Source organism: Coturnix japonica, chromosome 3, assembly GCF_001577835.2.
Source record: "Coturnix japonica isolate 7356 chromosome 3, Coturnix japonica 2.1, whole genome shotgun sequence".
Lineage (NCBI taxonomy): Eukaryota > Metazoa > Chordata > Aves > Galliformes > Phasianidae > Coturnix > Coturnix japonica.
The window spans coordinates 43,186,977-43,211,160 of record NC_029518.1 but is presented as its reverse complement, the minus strand read 5'-3'; the positions used below and the strand labels follow the sequence as shown (position 1 = coordinate 43,211,160).

Genomic DNA, 24,184 nt, shown 5'->3' with positions numbered 1-24,184 from the left:
GCTGGTTTGGGCCCTGACTCAGCAGTTACTATACAATGGTCTTAGCAAATATTGTGTCCCATTGGGTGCTGATGTTTACTGTTCTATGGGGGGGGTCTGTAGCATTGGCTGGAAAGATCTGTGCTATGGTAGGCACTCACTCTATGGCTATCAAGGGGACTGCAGAACCCAAATGGGTTATTATTTATCAAAAGTTCATCTGTCTTGAAATAATAGAGTTAGGAAGTACTTCTATACACTGAGACAAAAGCTGCAGGTTTTTCACTCTTTGACAGAGTATCTCAATCTCCTCCTTTGCCTTGGAACTTTTCTTGCAGCAAAGCAAGCAAAGGTTGTAATGAGTAAGTGCTTCCTATCTATCTCCTCCCCTGCTGCCTTGGTTTTGTAGCTATTACATTTCCTCACAATTCTCTCTTTTTCAAGACAAAACAAAAACAAAAACAACAACAACAACCCCCCCCCCCCCAAAAAAAAAAACCACCAAAAAAACAACACAACAAAACTGCAGTCTCTCTACTTTCCCCTCACATTCATAGCTTTGATCATCCTGTAGCTTTCCCCAACTTTTCTTTCACTTGACTGTCCTTTCTGAGGCTGGGGAACAGGACTGTCTGCAGTAACCACAGTGTAGGTGGATGATAAATTCACACAGTGAAACAATGATTGTTTTCATTTCACTCTTCTCTCTTAGAATCTTTCTGACTTTCTCTGAGTCACGCATAACCATTTTTGGAGTGTTAACCACAGTGACCCCAAGATCTCTCTTCTAAGCAGCAAGAAGTACATATATAGGTATCTCTGAAAGTAATGCCTCCTCTTTATTTCCATGTAAACAACATCAGATACAAAGAGAACAAAAGCACTGTTTGATAGAGTAAATTCTCAGCTACAAAACACTTTTTCAACACAGTCACCACCATTTGCTATGCATTTTCACTAGCAATGAACTGGAGCCTGCATTTCATGCTCATAAAAATCTGCACCAGTGGAGATGACCCACTGTCACTGTTGCCACTGCTGAAAGCTGCTTTTTTCACATGGAGGAATTGAAGTCCACCCCTTTGCTTCATACACACTTCCATGTCAGACGCCATTTTGTCAGACTGCCCCTCAACCGCCATCTGTCTTACAGCTACAAAATATAATGGGATATTGGTGTGAAGATTCAACATCTACTGCCATGCTAGCACCATTTGCCTCTGATATAATGGGTCAATACAATAAAATAGGAGGCATTACTTAAGGAGCAGCCCTCATGGCTTAGTAACCAGTGTGATCCAGCATGAAGTGATCAATTTATCATGTTCTATCTGTCCCCTGGCTTGTGTTTCTCATTAATGAACTTCATCTGCCACCTTATCCCCATCTTCTAGCACATTCCATACATGAAAGTGTTAATCCTGAATACAGGGAATAAGAAAGATGAAACATTGCACATATCTTGACTTTATTATTTATCTCTCTGTTTGAACAAAGCATTCCCCCCTTGCCAACAACACTATGCTGATCACTCACTGACATCCCCAAATGAGAAGCTATTGTTTTATTTTGTAGCAGCTTAGACTGCATAGCCTGCATAGAATCATAGAGTCCTCAGAGTTGGAAGGGACCTTTAAAGGCCATCTAGTCCAACTCCCCTGCAATGAATAGGGATACCGCAGCTCAGAGCCTGATCCAGCCTCTCCTTCACAGTCTCCAGGAATGGGGTCATCAACCACATCACTGGACAACCGGTTCCAGTGCCTCACCACCTCCACAGTAAAGAGTTTTTCCTTATATCCAGCCTAAATCTACCCTCTTTAAGCTTGAAACCACTTCCCCTAGTTCTGTAACCACAGATCCTGCTAAAGAATCTGTCCCTTCTTTCCTATAGCTCCCTTTTAGATATTGAAAGGCTGCTGTCAGGTCAAAGTGCACTACAAATTCTGCTTTGAATACCTTGCTGTTCATTCTCTCTGGAAAGCAACCTGTTGTTTGAATATCTTTACTAACATTTTGTTGATAAGACAGAAAAATTTGAGTGCATTCTGATTAACACTGCTCAGTTATTTTTCTATAAATATTTTCCAACCGAAGCAGATGAGAATTGGATATGTTATCATAACCAAATAGCATACAGTTTTAGCATCATCCTGGAGCTGTGAGATCTACACCATGATGATCTGCTTTATTCTGTGTTTTTAAAATTCTAATGGTGGATACCTGTTCCAGGCAATATCACTCAGGACTGGTAATTCCTTATTGGGAACTGACCAAGTGAATTAGCGAGCATGACCTTCCCCACGTGAATGCTTTGCCCCACAGTCTATCATCAGCACATAAATCTTACAGTAACTTTAGGAGACTACTTCAGCTTGGCTCTTAGCCTTCTTTGGAAGTTCTTCTCCAAACAAATCCCATCTGACACATTTTCTGTTGCCAATTATGCATTGTTAGATATGCCGTGTTTTCTACCAAGGCACTTGTTCAGTTTGATTTGTCTTTCCTTCATATGTCTCCATGGGATAACTAAACTCACTTTTATTCCTAATTCCGTACATCAGGATGAAGGCTACAAAAGCCAAAAAGGAAACATTAAAATCACAACAAAAAGGCTTAGACCAAGACAGTAAAAACAAGAGTTAAGTTTTAGTAAAGAAAAAAATCCAGTTCAGCAAATTACTTCCTAATTCATTTCCTTCTTTTATTGGATCAGATTGTGCTTCTGGTGAACATGTCAAGCTGGTGAGGATCTCTGCCATGATCTGCAGATGAATTCCATTACAAAGGCAAAAGATGTTTGAGTGGATCTTTAGAAATTCCTAAGACTGAAGGAACGTCTTGGCAGAAGTGCATATCTCTGTGCTAGGTGCGTTGCCTCCCAGGTTCCTCAGCCACAAACTCCTTTAGAGCTGTGCTGAAGTGGATGCTCAGGGGCATGGCTCCCTCTGCTTCCCCATTAACTATTCACAGCATCTGACAATTTTCTACACAGTTATAGTGAAATGACACATTTCCTGCCTCCTGTCTCACACCTATTTCTTGTCCTTTATATAGGATAAGATCCCTATGAGGAAAGAAATAGAATCTCAGCAGCATTCAGGGAATAAGAGAACACGACCTGGAAAATTGATTTCAAAAGACAGCTTCCTTTTAAAAAGTATAATAATGGAAATACTGTGAATACATTTAAAAAAAAAACAACAAAACACACAAATACACAAACACATTTATTAAAATATAAATGAAATATGTACAAATAAATAACAACAGAAAACAACCCTCTTACCCCAGAACAAGAGAATGTGCATACCTTGCAAGCTAGGATGACTTTGGGTGAGCCTCAGAGTTGGAGGTGCATGCGAAGAGGCAGTGTCTGATGGCTGGTATCCCCAGGTGCAGAGTTCTGGGGAAAGTCCTTCCTGCAGACACAGACCAAAGTCTTCTTATCAGTTAGCAAAGCAGCAGAGATGATCTTTTGCTTAGGGAAATGAAGTTGGCACACATTATAAACATATATTCAAAAAGGGGCTTTTTAATGGTATAGCTTCTTTTGAACAGTTAAAGTGTGAGACTGATGGGTGGGTGGGACCTAATTGTCATGGCTATCAAGAGATGATGCACGCTTTGCTTTTTCTTACAAACTTTTCTTTGAATAGGAGAAATCACAGACTGTTTCTGAAGGACCTTCTGAAGGACTTGGTGGTTTATCAAGAGATCAGGTTGTTTTGTTAGGAGTCAGGATGGAATCACACCAGCCTGGTGTAGACTACATCAAAACAACATGAAAGAAAGGCTGTGTTGTGCATCAGTTGTGACTTGTGGGACCTAGAGGAAATGCAGGCCAAAGGCCCTACTGCATGAGTGCACCCAGCCTGCTCCAGGGCACTCAAATCATGAGCAGAGTGGATTTGAAATGGCCTTTATCACTTGGTTGTGGATTTATAACCTGGAGTTATGTTTTTACTCTATATGTACATAACAGAAATGTTTTGCATCTTTATAGCCTTTGAGGAAAGGCTCTCAAAGCGATTTATGAACACTGAGTTTCCAAAGAACCCAGTGAAATTCCTGTTAGGAAACGCTTAGTTGTGGAGATGAATGAAGCAATGTGCTGTAAGGTTAAAGTACTCATTCATCATCACACAAGCTATTTAGCAGCAGAAGTCCCAAATCCAGAAGCCTTTCTGGTGTGTGTTGAGCCTTCCATAAATGTCATGCTGTGATAAAGAGTTTCCGAGGCAGGGGCCTGCAGCTGATAAGGCAAGAGCTGCATTCCCGCCATGTTTAGATGTTGAATTAAGGGATATGGGTTAGTGGGGAAACACTGGTGGTAGGGGGACAGTTGGACTGGAATATCTCAGAAGTCTTTTCTCACCTTGGTGATTGTACGCTTCTATGCATCTCCTGCTTGCTCCAACCTGCTCAGTCAGCGGCATTCTTTTCAGTGAAAGAAATGAAATGGAAAACTCTTTCTCCCCTTCCTCCTGCAGAGCAGGGTCCATTTCTGAGCAGATCACAGGAGTTTACCTTATCAGGAGAAATTCCTGTGCCACACAGCCTGAGGAATAGCTTCACCATGCACAACATGTATCCTTGTGCTGCAGTGTGAGCAAAGCTGGCGGATGGTGCAGCCCCACGCACGCTCTGGGAACAGATAAGTGCTGTAGTGACAACACAACTAAGCCTGAGTGGTCTGGGAGCATTAATGGGTTGTAATAGAGCTCTCCCTTTTGGGTGACTGATGACAGAGCTTGCATGGTCTGCATAGTTCAGAACACTCCTCAGCACCTCAGCCCATGCCAGACAAGAAACACAACTTCTAGCACGAGGACAGAAAGTCTCTCCGCTGTATTACCGGCTCACCGAGGACAGAAAGGCTCACTGCTGCTGCAGTGAGTTTGGTTAGGGGCTGTGGCATTGGTGGTACAGCCTGATTGTCAGCGGCCTGAGAAGGAACAAGGGAGCCCTGAGGCACTACTGACAGAGGAGAAGCCCTACAAGATCCAAATATATGCAAGAGCAGCAGCCTGAGGAAGCTTCTCTCACTGTAGCACTTGCTATATATGCCCAAAGACTTTCTTCTGGCTCCTTGAATAAACAGCGCGTCCAATGTAAACAATTTAAAAGAAAAAGATTTGGAGTGCAGGCTCTGCTTGCTAGGGAGGGGTCAAACTGTAGGGCAGTCCTGGGCTGCACTCACGCTGGTTTGGCTGATCTCTTTCTAGCCATGATTGATAAGATCTTTGATCTCACCCAAAGCTCTGTTCCAGTTCCTTTCTGGGATTAGCACTGCAAGGGCCCCACCTGCATCACACCAGGCTGCGGTCTCACCAACATCTCTCCGTCCTGAATCTAAACAAGTCTGCTTTTGAGACTGCGAAGACGGGATTTGTTTTCTGCAGGAGTTTCTGGGCACCTGAGACACCAGCAATAATCAGTCAGACAAATAGGAAAGGGCAAACAACAATGGTTTTCCTTTCAGGTTATGCAGTGGTATTTGGCAGGCAGGTAGCATCCATTTTGAACGTGGGGCTCTTTGCCTACAGGTGGGACGCTCTGTGTAAACTGTGGCAACCTCATATCCCCAATATCTTTTAGACAATTCTCCTTTCTAGCAAATACCGTCTGTCAAGAAGCGTCTGGAAAATCCACCTTAAAAAAAAAAAAAAACACATAAAAAACACAGCAGTGAATGGGCCTGCCAAGCTGCAGCTTCCCGATCCTTCCATTATAAAGAAATTTGCTTATGGTGCAATTTATGTAGGCTCCATATTCCAGCAAAAATACATCAAGTGGTATCAGGTTACCAGAATCACTCCTAAAGCAACTGTTCCTAGAGGGGGAGAACAAAAAGAACAAAAAGAAGCAGCAGCTCACTTCTCATACAGCAAACCCTTGTGACACAGGGAGGTAACAGGAACAAGAGAAAGAAGGTTGTTTTTCCTTTTCTTTCCTCCCCCCTCCCTCCCCATGTGAAAACCTAATATGGTAACTAAAAGTAGAGGAAAAGCCCACCTTTCAAATCCAGGCCTTAATCAATTTTCCAGCAAGGGCGGTGTCTCCAGAACAGCATTCTATCTGCCACAGTCAAATGACAACAATAACGACACCCCTCCTTCTTCTCTGAGAAATGTCCTGGAAAAAAATACTGCCATCATCTCTCAGTCTTTAAACATTGTAGAATATCCTGTTTGGGGTCAAAGAGGCTTCCCCAAAGAAGTGCTCACAGCACAGCCTCCCACTCACCATAGATAAGTTCGTGTTCTATCTGCCAGCAGAAACTCACATTTTGAAGACATGATTTGAAATAAAAATAAAGAAAGGGTTTCATCTTTTGCTGGACAGCTTAGGTTTTCTGGTAGGGGAGCAAATATTAGCAGAAGCCAATGCAGCTGCTACTGAGATTTTTTTCTTTTCTTTTCTTTTCTTTTTTTTTTTTTTAAAAAAAGAAGCTACATAGATGTATGAAGCAAAACTAAACCACATGTTCAATCAGTGGAAGTTACAATAATTTTGCCAGAGTCCACAATCATACATTCATCAGCGGAAAACACCCATTTTTGTACAGCTTATTTTTTCCTGCTTATCTGCAGCAGAAGCAGCAAGCCCAGAAGCAAACCCGAGCCCAGGCTGTTCCTTGTTACAGAAACCAACCTGAATACTATGCTAGAGCATTCACATGGAGTGGAAATGACCTATTTCATGACCATGACTCACTTTCCACTCCAGGCTGGCAGCTAGCAGCCATCTCTCTGCTCCCCTCACCCCAGTGGAAGGGATCCTGTTTTGCTGAGCGTGTATGTGTAACCTTAACTACAAAGTGCTGCACAACGTGCTCGGGAGATGAGGGTGAGCCTGGAGTACCTGCAAAACATCAGCTTAGTCAGTCTTATTTTGGCAAGCAGTGACCCTGCAGTTCCATAGCTGAGTATTATACTGTCCTACGGGATAAATCCAGGCATGTGCTTGTTTACAAGATTTTTTACAATCGGATCTGCAGAAGGTACTGGCTTGTCAGCTTCCTCAGCTGATGGGATCACCTCTCCCACCGCTAGAATAGGAACAAGGTGACACCCATGCAAGGTATTCACATACTGGCAAAGGCAACTGGACTTTTAGAGCTGATGTTCATTATGAGTTTGGGTACGTTTGTGCAAGAGTTTGACTCTGAGTATTTGATCGTCACTTTTCTTTTCAGAAAACATGAAGAAGACTGCACCTTTCTTGTGCTATCCAAGCTTGCCTGTGACTTATGTAGCCATGAGATTCCACACATGCCATTTAGTTTCAGGCCACTTTACAGTAATCCTCTCATTAATAGTCACTATGCGTGCAGAGGAAGAGATTAAAACCCGTGTGGTTGCCTCATGCCAATCAAAGCTGGCATGCTATCAGCTCATTAAGGAGCAGCTCTCAAAGTGCCCTATGTACATACCTGCAGTGTAACGCTTGTCTGCCTGGGACTCCAACCCAGCAGGCAGGGCACTGCATTCCACCTTCATGCCCAGAGCATCCCCTGTCACACACTGCTAGCAGCCTGGTTTCCCTGCTGTGATGAGAGCTCTGTTGGTGCAGCATCTACTCTGGCAGCTGCACAGCCTCAGGCCTGCCGTTATCAGGGGACTAGCCTGGGTTCTGCTTTGCACAGCTTCCTGGAGCTCAAGGTGCACTGACCACAATATCCACTCAATTTGCTAGGCAGGCACTCCTGTCAAATGCAAAAGAAATGAAAGCTATTTGTGTAGTCTTATCTCTCTAGTCAAGAGTAACAGGCACACACATATATATTTCATTAGAATAATGTCAAAGTTAAGCATGAATACTTTCTGCACATTCTTCTGTATGAAGGGATACGTCCAGCAAACAAGTGAGGCTTAGATATATGTATTCAAAACTATCATGTTTAGAGTGAACCCGTGTTTTGTTCATTAAAAAGAAAAGGTGCCTGTGAGAAGTGTTACATTCTCATGCTAGGGCATGTTTAGCTGATAATTTCCTTCCTGTGCGTGACTTACCTTTCTTGAAGACTCTGTGTGGAGGCTGAAATATATCTCCATATATTCAGTGCTACTACAAAGCAACATCTTACCATGTGCAAAATTTCTCTCTTTTCATACATGTTTCTCTTTCTGCCAATGCTTGATATTTCTGTACTTCTCATAGCTCTTCCTACCTGATCTCCTACAGCACTTTCAGAAGGTCTCCATTATTTTGTCTGTTTCTGACAGCCATACCAGTCTTCTCTTTTGGCCCATTTCTTTCAGTAATTCCACGTACAGTTTTTATGGGATTAAAAACTAGAGCAAAAAAGACCAAAGAAACCAGCCCCCAAAAGATATTTCCTAGAGTCTTAGGGATCATTCTCAGAGGAGGCTCTTGGTGCAATATGGAAAGTTCCTGAGCCTCTGAACAGAGAGGAAACCTGAAAAAAAGGACCTTTTCTGCCAGGACGCAGTGGGCGAGAAGGAATTCAGTTTCCAAATGCTTTTTCTTCTGTTTTCTCTCCTGCAAAATTTTATCTGTTAAAAAAGCTACAGGATCCGGTTTCTGTTATAATAAAATGAGTTTGACTTTAAAAGCTCTTTCATGGTCCTGCCAGTGCCCAACTTAGGGAAAATAATTTGGAGGATCTACTATAAATTTCTACTTGACCTGAGGTACCCTTCCACATTTATTTGGAGAAGGGACATTCGCTTCTTTCAGTTAAATAGATGACAGCATCTATCTCAAAACTTGCAGAATTACCAAGACACAACACATCAACTTTTTGTCTTAATTTAGTTGTGTAGTTCTTTCTGATCTTTGCTATCATGTAAGATTTGCCCTTCTTGCTTTCCTCAGAAGCTTGAATCTTATAAAGTCATGGTCACAGAAGTGTCAAATTGTGATGTAAAGGATTGTCAGATAAGCAGCATCACAGTCAGAATATCAGCTAATTCAGTCTGGAAATAATTTCTAGGCAGTTCTTTATAATGCAAATGTGAAGCTCTGATAAGAAATGTTACTGCAATATAGGTCCAAAACGAGATGGCAGTGAGAATGACTAAAGTATACCTACACGTTATTCATCAATTTAACATTTCCTTGCAAGTTTTACCCTGCAATGAAATAGTTAACAACCCCAAACCTTGTATTGCTGCATGACTTTAGTAATAACATGCCATTAAGATGAATGGCAAACATTCAGACCTTTGAAGATCTTGCTCTGCCTGCCTGTGGACTCAAGCAGACACCTTTGCATTGCTTATCTTTGGCTTACATTTTCAAAACCATTTTTACAGACATTTGAGAGGCAGCAGGATGTTTGTAAAATACTAAAGCCACGGGATACAGAACAGAGTGGCATCTGCTGCAGAACATACTCATCTTGTGCTGCCCATCAGTCAGATCCAACTGTATGTGTGTGGGCAGGATTTGTATGCCTCTGTTGGGGCATATACTCTCTTGCACCTCACTTTGCCCTCCATTCCTGCCCTGCTGATGTCCAGAAAGAAGCTGCTACTAACAGTTGTTTGGAAACCAGTGGAATTACAAATAGAATTTCACTGCTGTGCTGTTTTGTCAGTACTTCATTTTACATGACATCCATAACATCCCCAAACCAGAACCTGATTGACTGAATATGTTTTACCTTTAGCTGATAATAACTTTTCTGTTTTAGAGACATAAACCATTGCTGCTTAAGTGTGGTCCCACTGAGGTGACTAAGGAAATCAAGGTCTTGACTTGACCATGGTCAAGAATTACAGCCAGAATTATGGCAAGAATTACGGCCACTCTCAAGCTTTTCTTCAGTCTGACAATCAAGGTGTTACCGTATTTAGGCATGCAGGCAAAGAAACCTCCAGAATTTTAAGTTACTTACAATGCATATACCACATGCAAACCAGAATGCAAATATTATGAAACAGTAAATAAAAGCATTAGGAATCCCCAAAAGCACAAGCATTCTGAAAAATACTGAGAGCTCAACTTCTGAGACTTCCTCTCAAAATGGATGAAAAGCAGTCTGTCAAGCTGCAGCTGATAAGGCTCCCTGCTCCTTCCAGACTCCTCTCCAGCCTGAAGCTGAGATCATCAGAGTTATCCATCCATCTCTTCTCATTTGAATAGTTTTCAGTGTCTTCTGTCAAGGTAACACAATTTAGTTCCCTTTACTTGTGGATCCCTTCATTATTTTTTTCTTTCATTTGCTGTGAGAGTTAATTACTATTATATTGATCACAACACCACTCACCTTAGTAAGAACAGAGTGCTACTGAATATGCAGATACAAGCTCACCTGCTTCCCTCATCCAGTCTCGTGCAGTCGCTTCTGCATCCTTTCTGAGTCCCACAGTAATCATGGGTGATTTAGAGGCCTGATATCAATGAGGTGTCAGCTGTCCCACAACCCACATTCATTAGTGCAAGAAGCAAGTCCTGCTCTGCTCCTAGCAGCTCACAAAATTCTTCGTCTCTGTTGTCGGCTCTCATCCACAACACTGTTGGAGTATAAGCTTTCAAATCTGTTATTGTAATACGATCCTTTTAGCAATTGGTATTGCTTTTAAAAGCTATTTGTTCCCCACTCAAAAATCTCTAAGCTCCCATAATATTAGGATTGGTGCCTGCACACCAAACTCTGCTTGCTAACAGAGGTCTTAGAAAGCTATCTGGTTACACACTGGGCTAGCATGGAAACGGTGAAAGAGAAAATGAAAGAGGAACACTTAGACTACACTTACTAGTTTTACTTCTAGAATTGCAATATTCCCTCTGTTGTAAATTACTGTTGAGCAGTTTCCCACGTACTCATGCGGTGTAATGGCTGTTTGGAAGTTCTCTGTTATCATAACATGGTATAAAATGCTGATTTTGTGCAGCAGAACCAAAAACAGAAAGTAGTAGGGTATTTCAGTAAGATGCTTCATTGTATTCGGCTACACGATGTATTGTTGTAAAGCTGCTGCTTTAAAATATTTAAAAATACATTTAATACAATATTACAAGTGTGGGATTCCTAGAATTGCTCAGGTTGGAAAAGACCTTAATGATCACCAAGTCCAACTATTTGAACTAAACAATTAAGGAGGTATCATAACTTCAATCCTTGGACTCTTTAATCTCACTTAATGGTGCAGTGGCTCAGAGGAGCAAGGGCTGATGCAAAGCTCATCCATCAATCAGCTGCTCTCCTGTCAGCTGGCTTCAGCCATGTTTGAGAGCCCAGACTCTTCAACCTAATCTCACAATTTCAGTAGGAAGAACACTAGGTGTGTCAGTGGGTGGGCGTCAGGAAGGTGGTAGGAGATATCTGAATCTGTTCAGCTGTTACAGAGAGCCAGTGGACAATATCCCAGAAACAACAAATACCTGTTTTTTGGTTTCTTTTCTGGTCTAGAGATTGGGCTTAAAAAATAAATACTTTGAGGATGGCTTGATGCAGGGAGTTGCATTCCATACGTCACCCAGCTGTTGTTGTCTTTGTGTTTACCCTATAAGAATACACAGAGAAGAAGAGGGTTAGCATCTTGATAACCCTAGGACTTCCTTGTGCCCATCTGAATCTGAACTTAGAAAATAATAAAGTCAGGTTCACAGTATTCTGAAATAAACAAACATGCACACTTTCTATTGCAGTTAGACCTAAGAAGGTAGATCTTATATTAGATAAAGCAGACAAGCGTCTCTACTTGGGACCGCTTTTCCACTGCAATTAACTTTGGCATATGCTGAAAAATAAGAATTAGTACTCTGAGAGTGACTACACCAGCCAGCTGATGATATGAAAGCAACTGTGTTCAAGCTTTTGTTAGGCCACTGAGGATTCCCAGCATGAGCTCCAGAAACATGAGCAAATTCAGGCCGAGCAAATTGCTGATTCAGTTGCTAAAACTGCAGTGCCTCCTTGTCAGCCAAACTCAGTGCTTAGCAGTTTTCACAATCTGCCCCCTGTGCAATACTCATAAATGTTGCAATCAATATACAATTTGGGATGTGTGGGCAATACTGGAAGGTAAAAATACTTTTTCTTTGCCAGAAATATGTTAATTGGTTGTTTCGTTTTGCACATATGGGACAGTAAAATGTATTTGTTTTCTTGCCAATAAAGGAACGTTTTCTTAACACTCCAAAGTCCCATCATATCTACAAGAAGAGAAGGCTCTAATATTTCCTGTTGGGTTTATGGTTTACATTACAATTCATACACAAATGTTTTTTGGCACTCTAAATCCTGAGCTAGAAGTATTTTTAAAATTATGTCCTGAAATAGGAACTTCAGAACACTGTGTCGGCATCTGGCAGATATCTCAAGAGTGTCATGAACTGTTGCTGCTTGGGGAACTTGGCAGGCACTGCATGGGCCTTGTGTACCTTACAAGTGTGTAGGAGTCCACTTACAGCTTAGTTGTTGAGCATCCACATTGCAGGTCTCTGCAGCAGACACCAACCCCAAAAACACAAGAAGATTTCACAGGGTTTGTCTGGGCTCTTGAGCAATAAAAGGCTGCTCCAACAAAGGACAGCAGCCCATCATTCTGTAAAAAGAAGCATTTAATCAGGACAAACCTTGAACTGCTAATCAGTCTCTGCTCAAAGAGTTTGGCACGTGCGTTTCCATCCCTGTGTGCTTTGCAAAGTGCCGATATGCACGCTAAGGCTTGAAGGCACTTTATGAAGTGTTTGGGATCTCATGTACAACAAAGTTACCTGGTAGGAGGAAAGGAAAGGGAGCACCACTGGGACCTAAGGTGAGCGGCAGCAGCGAAGCCAGCAGGCCCCAGAGCACGAGCACATGGCTGGCAAAGACTGCTGTTCTTCCATCCGCTAGAGCCCCCATTCTGAGGCAGAAAAGACATCCACTCTTAATGAAAAGCAGTGCCACGTTGGGACCTGAGGGATGCTGCTTCTTTTTGTAATCCTTGACCCTCAACCTAATTGGTATTGCAGCCACACTTTGTGAATGCTCAGGAGCGGTAGCAGTCGTTCTTGTAGACAGAAGTTTGCATGGAAAACCAATTTCATGTCCCTCTGATCATCTATGCCTCTGCAGAGGCCTTCTGGTGGGAGCTGTATACATAGCAATATCCTTCCCAACATCCCTAGCCTGCAAACATGAGTTTTGAACAAACTACTACTCCTTTGAGAAGACAGTCAAATATACCATATATTTCTATGTGCTTAACAACACGGCAAACTTTTGCCATTTTTGAGGGTCTTCATGGAAAAAGTTATATAAATTTACATGAAAACGTTAATATTTTTTCTTGGTTTACTTAAGATTCTGGCACAGAAATCACATAACTCCAGTACAAAAAACAATAGCTTTGGCACTGTCTCAGCCTTGGAACTAAGGGCTGGAAAGCCAGGAGCCCTGCTGGGGTGAGCAGCAACATCAGGGACCTTGGAAAGGAAGCGAGGACAGATTGCCATTTACAACGTGGGTATGCATGCTACAATGAAGTGTAAGACAGCTTTTCCCAAATGTCTCAGTGACACTTAATTCTTTCACCTCATGTATTTTAGCAGAGCAGAGAAATCCCCCAAACTGGGAAAAGGGGAGAAATAGATGCAAAGACGGAAGAAAAAAACATGGAGAAAATCAGTTCCACAGTCCACCTCCAACAAGGAGCAGTAGGGAAATAAGAAAGCAGGAGTGCCAGAAGAGCAGGCGCTTAGGTGAGAAAAAGTGCTCCTCTGGGTCCTGTGTCATATGAACCCTGACATGATGCCAGCTTTCCTAGAGCTGAGCACCTTCTAAGCCCTACTCTCTCCAACAGGAGCTGGGATCTGCCATTGAGTTGTTAAACTTTTACAATAGTCAAAACAAACTGGAGTGCTCCTGCTCTCTGTCTCTGGGCCTGAGTTGCTGGGACCAGGCAGGAGGATTTGTCCCCCCAAGCCCTTGGCTCCACTATTTATTGCTTCTTACCATGCAGCTTGGTCACTTGTAGAATGTGTCGCAAGATAGAACTTTTAACTCCGGCCTTCATTTAATTTCACACTGAGTGAGGCCTTTATTCTACATCTTTCTTTAGTGGGTAAAAATGTGTTTGGTCTATATTAACTTTTTGTTCTCTACCAATGGTTGGCATCAGTTGGTTTCATTTTTTGCACTATAAATGTTAAAATAAACAAACCAAGGTCCCATGTGGTGGTCAAGGGTTTTGCCAGATCATGGGAAGTAGTGAGCCCCAAGAGGCTTTGAAAACCACCCAGAGAAATACAGTACAGAAGATTTGCACCAAGCAGGGATAATAATTTGTTCCAGAAGCTAGAAAATATTTTCCAGGAGACTTGGCAATTGTGACTGGAGATGGAGAGAAAAATCAAAAAGTGAAAGAAAGAGAGGAAGAGAGAAACTGCCATTTTTTTTTCTGTGAGAAATAGAAGGGTCTGAGAAAAACCCCCATTATTGCAGGGTGCTTTAGCTACAGTGAGAGGTTTGGTCAACAGCAGCATCTCCAGACATGCAGATAAAGTTCTTCACTTGATGCGGAGTCCCAACAAACAATAGCTCCAGGAAGTCTTTTTTTTTAAATGGGAGAATACATATAAGAATTTTAAAATTCAAACTAACTGTTACCAGTTTCTTAGGTCACAGAAAGAGGGATAGGGAGTCCAACAACACTTCTGGTCTGAGCCTCCTGAAGCCAGTTAAGTTTCAGTCCTTGGGATGAGCTATGAAGTTTTGGATGGTTATCCTCATAAGGAGCTCAATGGCTTTCTAACAGAAGCTCATCATTTTAAAAGGCCTGGAGCTTTGATGTGATGATAGCTTGACATGAAGAACCCACCACTTTCTTTGGCAATTTAACATTTATTATCAGTGTTTAACATCTCTAATTATTTTCTCTTTTGGATTTCTCAGGCTTCCACTTTCAGCTACTGGCTGCTGTTACACATTGCCCCACTAGATTAAGAGTTCTTCAGTCCTTGACAACTTCCCCCAGGAGGAATATATCCTCTGTAATTAAGCCACTTTTTTTTTTTTTTTTTTGCAAGTCTTTATTACACTCAACCAACTGAGTTGTCCAAGTCTTTGCTTTGGCATTTTTCTCTAGGCCTTGCACAACTTTATTTATTTATCTATACCCACTCCAGTATTTCAACTGTCTTCTAAAACTGTGGGCCTTGAAACCACCTCCCTAGTACTGTACGTGGGGATAAAACTGCATCCCCACTCAAACCAGATTGAGGCAGTGAACTTTCCTGTTCCTGTTCTTACAGCCTTTCCCCCTACCCCCAGTCCCTATCAGAAGCTGATTTGGTTTCCAGCTGCTAATGAGATCTTACTCCCTTCAGGGCTTTGCTGGTGTCTCTTGCTCACATGCTCAGTCACACTGATCATCTGACTTGGCTTCAAAAGAACTAATTGTCAAGGTCCTATGTGAAGTTTCTACAGCAGAGATAAGTCATGCCAACATGGCAAGATCTGCGCTGTGTCAGTCTTACCTGCGATCCATAACTGATGACTGAGACTCTGTAGTCAAACTACCATCTTGTTGGCTCAGCCTGGTCATACCTAAGCAACACTGAATAACCCACTGCACGTGCATGGCCATCTGAAAGGAACACTTTAATGAGCTTCTTGGATTGGCTTCAAGCCCTATATTAATCCCTCTGAAAGAAACTAAACAGACTTTGTGTATCATTAGTCTCCTACAAGAATGCTATGATGTAAAACAGCATAGACTTCTAGTGACTGTGTTCCCAGTTGATTTCATTAACAATTCATTTGTTTACTGTTTGCTATCCTATTTTTTGGCCTAGGATCCCCTGTCAGGCAAACTAAACTGCAGAGCTGTCAAATGTCCTAGTGACCTACTGGGATGTTGGCTGAATGTTATGCATTGTTCCAAGGCCCTTCCAGTGCTTCAAGATACATTGTAATAGTATTTTGAGGCCAGGGTCTTCTCCATCATCTCTGTAGGTCTCTTGACAGCAAATTATCTAGGCTTTCTGATTTTCAAAACATCCTGAGTCACAGTGGTCTAATACAGTCTTTTCTAGTTGTGATAAGAAGGCACACATGCACATCAGCTTCCATCTTCAAGATACAAATGAAAAACAGAGTAAGTCTGTTTCTTTCTTTTTAATAATTAGTCATATCTGGTCCTCCACAGCCCTCCTAAAGTCCACATCTGGAGGCTAATGTTGGAAACCAGAGCAAATGGAAGCAGGACAGAGACAATAAGGCTGACTGAGAGGTAGATACATCAGTAAACTTACTCTACAGACACACTTCTAGCTGCACCCTCATATATTTCCACTGCATTAAGCAGTGCACCTCCTTTCAATTTCTGAAAAGCCTCTGCCTATATTCTGCTTATTAAAGCTTGTATTTATCCTAAGACCTCTTAATGCTCCATATCATTAAAACTCAAAGCAGTGTTTCCCAGCCTATTTTCAGTGCTGACAGTATTTTTCACAGTGTACAAACATTGGATACTACTGCATTTTTAGACAGCATGTGAGATGCAGTCTTTGGACTGTTACCTCCCCCATTTCAATGTGTATAGGTTTTTACTCCCCACCCCTCACCCCATAACAGATATAATTATCAGAGATACACAGAGAGAGCTTCTTGTATTTAAGTCTCCATTCAGGAAGTAACAAGAACTGGGAAAGGCTGTGTGGTGTCAAGAAGTGACAAGTGTGGTTCATCCAGTTTTCTGTGTGAACAGAGCAGGCTGTTTAGTGATGCCTCTGGCTAAATATTTCTTAGTTACTGTTGAAATGGAACACAGAACTGTCTCCTGTAACTTACATATCAGTATTTTTTCTTCCTTGGTGATGATAGTTAAGGAGTTGTCAAACTCAAAACAGGAATGTAACTGCATAAATAAACCCAAGTGATCCCAACCCATAGGGAATTGGTATCCAGGTACTCAGCCAACCCAAACTGAACATGTTTATGTAAGAAAATGACTTGTATTTCCTGTTCTGTGCCAGGCCCTTCAGTAATTAATGTCCCAATACAAAACTGTTCATTCACTAACACCACATACAGATCATGTTGAGATCTTTCAAAGGTCCCAAGCAGTCCAAAACTCAGTAACAAGCATTACTGTGAGTCTCTCCAGGTCTGGTCAGAGACAGAAGAAGCCAGAGTGTGTAAAGTAGACAGGGGAAGGCAAGCAGTACAAATTATCCATTTCAGGTATGAGATAGATGAGAGCAAAGAGCCCATAGCAAACCCAAAGCAATAAATAACTTTAAATCCCAGTATGATGCTGCCTCCAAAGGTGCAGGCAGTATCCCATACACTTCCTGATTCACAGTGAAATGGCCTAGTAGGACCACTCAGAAACTCACACTCAGACAACTGGCTGGTTGATAGGACTCCATAAAAGAGGAATCAAAGCCAGAAATCCCTCTCAAATGCCTGTTTCAGCTGTGCATCTATATTCTTCCCCCAGCCTCCTTCCTAAGCCCGAAAGACAGCAGGTCAGATGGTGATACAAAGCCAAAAAGCACTGTCTGATAGGTTTGTTTTATTGCTGAACAAAATCAAATCATGTTTTGAAGCACAGATTTTGTTTTGGGCCAGACAAATTTGAAGGCACAGAGATTTATCAGAGCCAAGGAAATTCTGTCCCAAGCCCTTATGCCAAGTATTTTGCACTTCCAAAGTGATCACAGGTCTATATCTGCAAGCATAAAGAGACTGTGTGCAAGACCTTGTAGCAGGAATAATAAAGGAAGGGAAAGTTGCTTACTGCGTGACCAACAGCACATACTGTCAGGCAGATATGATCTAAAACAAGTCTGAATTGAGAAATTTATCTATTGTGCTTTTTTATTTGTTTTAAGAAGCTTTTGCCAGCGAAGATGACATGTTAGCAGGAAATGGCTTTCTGATGCGATACCATATATTCTTCTGAGTTCTCCTGGATAAGTCACTGGACTGAATGCCCAGCTCCATGAAAACAATTGAGACTGAGCCTCCTGATACAATGGAGCTGCTTTCCATCAACACAGACTGCCTTTCGAAAACATTTGTGAAGGCACAGTAAGCATAAGCAACCCTGGGAAGACTAGTGTTTTTAATGTTTCTGAAGTGTCAACATGCTTTTCTCAATATAAACCCCTTTATCACATCCCGAATTAAAATCCCCATGTGAACAACCACTTGCCACCCTCATATGGCATTAGGCTGCTCTCTGAGCAAGACCCCTGGCACAGTGCAATCCTAGCAGGAGTCTGGCAGGGAGACATTTCCATGCTACGCTTTCGATAGAATTTGGCTCTTGAGTAGGGAGGGAGAAACACAGACAGGCCCACCAGCACACCTCCACGTGCTGTTTTAATTTCCTCAGTCCCACAGATGAGTGTAAACAATCACTGGCCAAGATAAGCATGGAAAGAAAAAACATACCAAAAAGCATATGGCTGTACTCAGACTGCCTGTAAATGGAGGCCACAAGACTGCTCTCAGTGTCACTTATTTACCTCTAGCCTGTGTGGGTAAGTTGGTGAGCCCCACTGTGCTTGTATCTGCAGTCACACACTAAGACATATGGACAGGAGCTGAGCTTACTGCTGGTGGAGGGGCTGCACCATGACACTACACCAGCCTCCCACTGCTGCTGCAGTACTGAATCCCAAAGCACCTACAAACCCCATCCACGGCTGACAGGCCAAATGCAGCCATTCCTACTGGAAAAGAGTATTCCTGCAAGCTGCCATCTACAGAGAGGGAAAGACATTTGCCCCATAGAGAAGTGAGTGAAAAACCTTTGTCTTCCCATGAAAGTACCGAGACTTATTAGCAAATAATATGAAAAGAGATTCTGTATTGATTACAGCAAGATTCACTGCTTCATAAAGCGAGAACAGAGATTTTCTTAGTTGCACGTTTATCACACTTCCAGTAAATTATGAAAGATTTATGTGTTGATTTTGGCACAGGGTACTACACAATGCCCAGTAATCTTGGACAAAACCATAAAAGCCTTTGTTCAAGATCAGTGCAGTCATGATGCCCATTGGGGAAGTCACGAGGAGAAAATTGCAAAGAAAAGGGAGATTCAACTGGAACTTGCTAAGAGTAACACTGCTTGTAGTCATCCTCTTGTTTGTATCTTGTTCGAAGAGAAAGAATAGTTCGAGTACTTTCCTGTGTTTCACTATAACTACATAGGTTTTGAAGTTGAAAGAGTTGGTAAGGTTTGACCTGCTTCATCAGGAGTCAGCTGTTCCTTACAGCTTTCTTTGGATAGTTTGCTCCAGTGGCTTCTTTGGCTCCCTACAATCAATGATCACTTTCACATGAAGCTGGCAAATGTCAATTGCTTTCCTTTTCAGTTTGGGAGGTTTTATTGCACTCTCTTGTGAAGAGCAGCTGTTGTGTGAATGAGACCATTTCAGTCCCACTGGTACCACAGAAGGGGCCAAAATTGCCCTGTCATGAAAAAGTAACAATGTTCACAATTCTTAGAAACACATCTATTGCTCAGTCTTGCAGACATGTCCAAGAAGCCCTGCTGGGACATTATTTACAGATTCTGAGGTAGCAGCTTTGAGGAGATTTTCCATGAGACACTGGATAGTCAGTGAGGAAAACAGGGTACTGCATGGGAAGGGACAGTTACCTCCACCTGCTCAGCAGAGAGAACATATGCAGGTCACCATGGGCTGACAATATGCTAAAGAAGCAAAAGATTTCCTCGTATGGTTGCCTGTCAGGTCTGCGACTTCCAGCTTGCTGACTGGAGCTAACAGTGCTAGTGGACAGGTAGAGTCCCTGGAGCAATGGCTGAAATATAATGAATTTCCTAGACCAGTTAGTAATTAAACACAAACAGCAACGTCTGCTGTGTAGGGAGCAGTCCTGGCTCATTGCTGCTGCAATTACTGTTTATATGGGACCCAAATGAAACCCTGCTCAGTCACACACAGATTGACTGACACATCCACAATATCCCAGCCACCACAGCAGCAAATCAGAGAACTGCCAAGGTTGGAAAAGATCTGCAAGATCATCCTGTCCAACCATCCTCCTACCACCAGTATTTCCATACTAAACCATGTTCCTTAGTACAACATCTATGTGTTTCTTAAACACGTCCAGAGAATGTGACCCAACCATCTCCCCAAGCCTGTTCCAACATCTGACTGCTCTTTTGGAGAAGAAATTTTGGTGAAGATATCACTGGCCCTAGGACAGCTTCTAACATCCAGCAACTTTTTGTTATTAATGGAAGCAATGGGAATAGGAGCAAGAGTAGCACCACAGAACATTGTTTCCCTGATAACAAGAAAAATGCTCACACAACAGTGGTAGAAAACTGTTTTGGATTCCAACAACAATGGAAACTAACATGAGTTTTGTGGAGGCATAAATTTTTAGTCCTCTTGGCTAATTACACCACCATAAAATACAGCAATAAAATATGACTGAATTGCTTGAGATGGAGCATGGAGAAGGTGGAAGGCAGAAGCAAAGAGAAGAGCAATTATCAAGGCACTGTAATAAAAAGCTATCTGGCTTTCAGAGTTCAGCACTCCTATTTGATAGCTGATCTAGCAGTGTCAGGAGGAATCTAAGCAACATGCACAGCACTTTAAACAATTAATCAAGGGTGCTTGATTAGGCCATCCTTCCAGGCCACAGAGCTCCAGTAATTAAAGACATGCACACATGGACATTCCTTAGATATTTATCAATACAGAGGGAACCGCAGTTTCAGGCTCTCTCATCAGTGTGAGGTCTGAGGCTCCTGCATCCCTAGAAGTAGCTGGCAGCATAAGCCCACATCAGAACATGTTTGGTTGTGTTTCTAAATCACAGATTGTGCTCCAGCTGGACTCCAGCTCTTTATTTCCAAAAGGTTAGTGATGAGCTGGAAAAGCTGCGTGAGGAGTTCAAACACAGGCACCTTCTCACTACTCCAAACAATGGAGTGCTAAATCCAGTGATCCAAAGTATATCTCTGTATACTCTGTATATATTTTATAACCTCTTGATATACTCTAGCTATAGAGATATCTAGAATGATCTTGTGCTCCAGGCAATGAGCGCAATGTTCTTGAAAACAAAACATGAAGATACAAACTTTCTCAAGCAGAAAACAGATTCTGCATCAGCATTTATCCCCTTCTGCTTCCTGTGATCATTGATGGGGGCTGACAATAAGTTAAAGAAACGAAAGACTTCCATCTCCTTGTATGGTTGCCTGCTATAACATGGCTGCCACCTTTCCACAATGACACCAGTCATCTCAGATAAACTAGAAGATGGGTTGGTGTATTATTTTCTTCCCAGGGTTCACTGACTACTGTGTGAACCTGGCACCCCATTTTGTCTCTGAAGCCTAGACACAAGCTAAGGCTAAGACTGATCTGAAACACTCCATCCTCATGTATGTGAGCAGAAGGGCTACAGACTGCAAATGAGTTGCTGTTAGCATAGCAATTGAACAGATCAATACAATGGGAAAGGCATTACAACAAAGGTGCAACAACAAAAGGACCAGCACAATAGAAAGGTGCTATTAAGAAAGAGAAGAAAATTGCTCACCTGTATCAGAAGATTCCAGATTTACTGGGGAAAGCTTCACCAAAAAGGGATCACCAAAGAGAGAACCTTCCCCTAGTCACAGTCAGCCCTTATATGAGGTCTAAGAGAGGTGCAGCCAGACTCCACCCTTTCCAGTCACACAGATGAACCGTCTTCACCTGTGCTCACAGGGCTGACTGGGTCCTTTCCCAGATGATCAATCAGTGATTCAGGCTGTGGCTCAGCAGTTCCCACACATAGAGCAACAGCAGAATTAACATCCAATGTTGTATACTGGAAAATAAGAGCAGAATTAGTTGGGCTTATTGAGAAAAATTTTTGTAAATATCTTGCAGAGTCCACCTAGGCATATACCTTGGTGTATGACCCCACTAAATGCTGAAACAACAGTTTGGCTTGCCTGATGCCTTGTATCTTTATGTTTTGAAACACCCTCTGATCTCCTGAGCACAGTTAGATTTTAACCATTTCAAGGAAGAGGGAGTCAGCACTTGGGGTAGCTCTAGCAGTTACAGGGTAAGCATCAAAGCCAGGCAAGGTTTGCAGAAAGAGATACTTACTGTGCATATTTTCACTTGCTTTTTGAATCATGCTTTCACTTTCCATGCCGCTTCAGAGTTTCTTATCAAACCTCTTGTGAGTCCAAAGCTAATTCACAGAGTGGAGAGGGAGCTTATTGAGGCCAACAATTAACTCTATGTTGCAGGTCACGCTGCATTGTTTTCACTCTGCTTGACCAGGCCTCACAGATGTGCTATCCCGGGAAACTTCTGGGGGAATGCACCATTGAGATCAAACCTGTACATTCAGTGGACACATTCACACACTACTATTGTCAGCATTTGTTTACATACAAAGCATTAAGCTGAAGAAGCACCTTTTCCTTATGCTTAGGCTCAGAATGCTAAAAACTCTCCAAAAGACTTAACTGTGACTATTAGCCTGTTCAGGATTAGTTTCCTCTCACTGATGATTTCTGTGTTATAACAGTATCGTTGTTGCTGCTGTGAGGTGCACAGTACAGCAGCTTCATCTGTGCTGCTCTAAATTGTAGCTGTTCAGTGCATGGGAACTCACTTGATAGAGCATGCTGCTGTGACCTAGCCACTGAGTTAGTTAAAACATGGTGTGCATTGTAACAGAAGGCAGATTGTTCAAGCTCTTGAGTTATCCTCTCTCTTTCGTGCCCCAGGAAAAAGTGCTGGTTTGTATTTCACTTCCTCCAGTCAAAGACCTTGCTCTGCAAACCAGTCTCTGAACACTTACATTTTAGCACTGCTGACCTCCAAACCCAGAGTATTCACCCAGTGGATATTTCAAATGCTTAAGTGAGCTACAACTAGAAGGAATGCAGGTACACGAACTTTATTCCATTCCAGGATCCAGAATACTGACTGGCATTACCCAGCTGATGGGCAATTTGGGTTACATCATTTAACATCTTTGCTTTAGAAGAACAAATTCACAAATTGAATTTTGGCAATGTGTGAAAGAGCCCCCTTCCAGAAAATGTCGTCTTACCAAAGAGAAAGCAGAAAGAGGGGAGATAAGTGGTCTTCTCAATGACAGTGCATCCCATGGTCTTGAGCAATCCCTGAGCCATTATCTCAGAATCTCACATTTCAAATACTGTAATAAATAGAACCACTCCTTAAGAAGCTGGCAGACTGTGGTCATCTTCCAATATTTCTACCAGGCCTCTCAGAGTGAGGAGCCTTTGGCAGTCTCAGCTTTAGATAGGGGAACCTTTTCCCACATCTGTAATAGCTCCATTTTTGATAGTGAAGATGTGTCTGGATGGCCAGTATTTTCTTGTAAACATAAACTGAATATTTTCTTTACAGAAGGGATAAATTCTCTGCTAAAAATTTATAGTCTTCCCTCTCTAATATCCTGGTGGCTGGACTCCCATAATCCACCTTTTCTTTGCCTGTCATCTTTCCTCACAACAGACCAGGGAAGTGCCATGACCCAATCAGAGTTTAGCAGACAGTCAGGCTATTTCGAGACCCTTCCTCCTTCTCTCCTCTGCTCTTTGTTTACAAGCTGTGCGTATAGAAGACTCAGAGGAAGGAAACTGGCAAAGTCAGGGAGAGAAGAAAGGAAATTAAAATCTTAAAATCCCCCAGGCTAAATCCTCTCTTGCTGACAGAAGCGGGTCTGCTGTAGGACTCAGTGGGAGCCGCTTTCCTTCTGCCTGCTGTAGGATGGGGTGAAGTGAGGCTGTGTTACCTCTGGTGGAAGTACATGGTAAAATGGCTCAGGAGCAGTGTCAGAATGCACTTCTGTCAGGTGAAAGCTCATCACGTCCCAGTGCTAGAATCACTTAACCTGGGGACTCAAATCACTCATCTGTGGACCTGCAAAGGTAGATTCCATTTGTCTACAAAGCACAAAAAAGGACATGGAGGTACTGGAGAAGGTCCAGAGAAGGGCAACAAGGCTTGTGAAGGGCTTGGAGAATATGCCCTATGAGGAGAGGCTGAGGGAGCTGGGGCTGTTTAGTCTGGGGAAAAGGAGGCTGAGGGGAGACCTTATTGCCCTCTTCCAGTATCTGAAAGGTGCTTACAGTGAGAGTGGGACAAGTCTCTTCTCAATGCTAACAGGTGACAGGATGAGGGGAAATGGCCTCAAGTTGCTCCAAGGTAAGTTTAGGCTGGACGTTAGGAAACACTTCTTTACAGAAAGGGCAGT

The 24,184-nt window shown here is 42.4% G+C and overlaps 1 long non-coding RNA gene across 2 annotated transcripts in view; it reads right to left on the bottom strand.

Annotated features, from left to right (window-relative positions):
- Window positions 1-24,184, bottom strand: part of LOC107311554 — a 45,585-nt gene extending 21,401 nt beyond the window's left edge. For both annotated transcript variants that reach the window (XR_004306503.1, XR_004306504.1), the window contains exons 1-8: window positions 22,051-24,184; window positions 21,491-21,763; window positions 12,367-12,503; window positions 10,265-11,459; window positions 7,418-7,690; window positions 5,998-6,117; window positions 4,358-5,634; window positions 3,293-3,401 (exon numbers count right to left, since the gene is read on the bottom strand). This is a non-coding gene — a long non-coding RNA (uncharacterized LOC107311554). The remainder of the gene's footprint in view (window positions 1-3,292; window positions 3,402-4,357; window positions 5,635-5,997; window positions 6,118-7,417; window positions 7,691-10,264; window positions 11,460-12,366; window positions 12,504-21,490; window positions 21,764-22,050) is intronic.